The sequence below is a fragment of the Microtus pennsylvanicus genome, chromosome 13 (assembly GCF_037038515.1).
Source record: "Microtus pennsylvanicus isolate mMicPen1 chromosome 13, mMicPen1.hap1, whole genome shotgun sequence".
Lineage (NCBI taxonomy): Eukaryota > Metazoa > Chordata > Mammalia > Rodentia > Cricetidae > Microtus > Microtus pennsylvanicus.
In genome coordinates, this window is record NC_134591.1 from 16,803,985 (window position 1) to 16,807,088 (window position 3,104).

Sequence of the window (3,104 nt, forward strand, 5' to 3'; positions counted from 1 at the left end):
CATAATTTACATTTACCCCATATGTACACATATATGCATTACAAATAGACTCCATTCCCATCTGAATATCGGTGCTTCCTGATGACTTTATTTGCTTGGTGCTTTGGAATGTATAGATACGGATACCTTTTAAAAATAATTATGCAAACCACCCCATATTCCAAGCTTCCTCACTGCAATCCCAGCCACAGGTTCCCCTGTTCCTGCAGACACTTTCTCTGAGAAGATGGCTATGCCTACATCATAGGCTGATTTTGGTAAGTCTCCCAGAGATGTTTCACCAAGGGCTGTGGCTTTGGCTTAATAAAGCTTAATTTGAAAATGATATCAAACAATGGAAGAATTTACCAGTCCACACTCCACCAACACAGAGACCATCAAAATGAACTACAGTCTGGAAACCAAGTACAGGTGGATAGAGTACGGGTTGACCTTAACAGGAAAGGGGAACAAAGATAAGATCCCATGCACCGAAATCACAAAGGGAGACCCGGTGCAGGTAGACTGAAGCTGACCTTTGATTCATCCTTCTTGCCTAATACCGGGGGGGGGGGGGGGAGGGTTGAGGGGGTGAGGGGGGGCACTAAAACCACAACAGTGTACAAAAGTAAGCTTATCAGCCTGGCATGTGATGAGGACTTTGACATTGCTGGGCCCTCAATCGTGGAGTGCACTGGCGCTTGGAGATGAGGCTTAGCTACCTGGCTACCAGGTGAATCTTGATATAGCAAAGTCCCGAGTAACAGAGAGCAAATTTGCAGTCGGCTACAACAAGGAAAACGTCCACGCTAATATGAACAACGGGACAGAGCTTAGTAGCTCCATTTACCAGAGGGTGAACAAGAATTTGGAGGCTGCTGTCAATCTTGGTTGGACAGAGGAAACAGTAATGCTCACTTTGGAATAGCAGCCAAGCATCAGCTCAATCCTGATGTCTCTTTTTGGCCAAAGGAACAGCTCTACCTGTTTAGCGTATATGCAGGCAGACCCTAAAGGCACATACCAAATGAAGCTGCCGGCTCTGATGGATGGCAAGAATATCAATGCAGGTGACCATAAGCTTGGTTTAGGACTGAAATTCTAAGCATATATGTATATTGCTCCATCGTTAATATTAAACTGTTTTGCAGCATAGCTGCCTTTAGAATTTAGTGTACCTTCTAATGTTGTGTATTCCAGATGCGAGAATTGATAAATTCACATTAGATGTCCAGTCTAAGGACAACTCGGTTTTAAGGTGTTTACCATTTTAGAGGTACAGCAGAAACCCCATTTCAGAAAGGGTCCTTTTAGCTGTAGATATGGGTGGAGAGGAGCCCCTCTAGAGATACCTGACAGCGAGGAGAAACTGAGGATGTGCTGGCCTTTGTAAATCTGAATGGAGTCTATAAGTGAAATTGTGACTTCCTGATCATCGAACCTTGGTGTCTTCATCCTAACTGCTGAGAAGTATGTGCACACCTATATGTAAAGGACTTTTTTTAGACAGATTTCCTTGCCATGTTACCTATTTTATAACAAAATTAGTCTTCAGGGTGTGGTTAGCTATTCCTTTTATGCCATTTTAGGGTGTACCAGGTGGGCATAATGGAGCTGGTTATTCAGGACTTTGTTCTTTGTGTTGTGTTTTGGTGCAGTTTTCTTATTTATTTATTTATTTATTTATTTACTTTTTATTTATTTGTTTTTGCTTTACACCAGAGTATGGAATAGCTTGTGGGATCTCCAGTTCTGAGTTGGGCAGGTGATTGTTGTCACGGGTCACACCATGAAAACTAGGAATCAAAAGTGGCTTCTCTTATAGCCCTCACAACTCTATTTTTTAGCAGTTTAATGGGAAACTTATAGAGTCTTTCATTTTGTGTAGATGTAGTTCCTCCTGCTCAAGTGCTGTAATTAATACCACTTCAAATAAAGCTTGAATAAAATATTGAAACCTCAAAAATAATTATGCAAACCAATGTGTGCAACATGATGTACAGGTATAATGAAGTAATATAGTTAATATAGTCAAGCAAATTAACACAATCCATCATTTTCTGTGGGCTGATGTGTATGCATGTGGTAAGACCACATGCAGTATCTAATGGCATAAAATGCTTCAGTAGATCGAACTGGTGACTAGTCCTCCTTCTTAAAGTCAGCTCCCTAGACCCTTTTCCCCTCCATAGCTATAGCTTTATATTGTTTACATGTAGCATTCCTAAACCCTATCCCAGTAACTACTAACTTCCTCTCTAAATATTCTGCTTTTCCTTAGATTCCTCATATTTAAGATCATAAAGTATTTTTCTTTAGGTCAGATTTATTTCATATGAAAATTAATAGTGCAGCTCTATCTGTGTTATGGAAGGCATGAAGTCATTTTAGAGAGATAATGATATCCTATAATAAACTATAATTTGTCCATCCATCCTTCAAAAAAGTCCTTGATACCATATTTTAGATCTTTTGAATACTTTGGCAAAGTGCTATTTTCTAATTTTTCAAGGAATGCTATATTCTTTTCCATGATACAATCACTGATTTACAATCCCATCAACAGTATAAACGAGTATTCTTTTTTTTGGCACCCCAACAATAGTTGCCATCTTTGTCTTTTGGGTGATAATCTTGTAACTGATATCTCAATGTTGGCTTTAACTAAGGCTCACTCGTTTACTTGGGAGGAGGTGGATCTATGAATTTACTCGTGGTTACTTAGGAGAATGTGTGAGGGGTTGGTTATTTACGGGAGCATGGTTGATTTCAATGCATCTACAATATTGTAAAGTCTCACATACCCAGCACAGGAGTCAAGTCTTGAAGACTGAATCACTTAAATTCCATGCAGGACAGACAACGCTCTACTCATGGGTTTCCCCTTCCCCACTAATTGCTTGAAGGTTGAATAACCCAGGGGTAAGACATCATGGGTCCAATAACTTTGTGAGTTTCTTGATAGTTATAAATTCCTTAGCTTCCACACCTCCCTTCTTCCTCTGAATTTTTACAGCTTTTTCTGCTCCCTCTGCTAAGTGATTCAAATCAGGAAAAAAAAACTAGTTACAAAATACATTAAAGACTGGATTTTTGCAATATTAATTTGGTAGGTGGGACAAGAG

The 3,104-nt window shown here is 39.6% G+C and overlaps 1 pseudogene; it reads left to right on the forward strand.

Moving 5' to 3' along the window:
- Positions 1-226: 226 nt before the first annotated feature.
- Positions 227-1,084, forward strand: LOC142833949 (non-selective voltage-gated ion channel VDAC1-like; annotated as a pseudogene).
- The last annotated feature ends 2,020 nt before the right edge of the window (positions 1,085-3,104 follow it).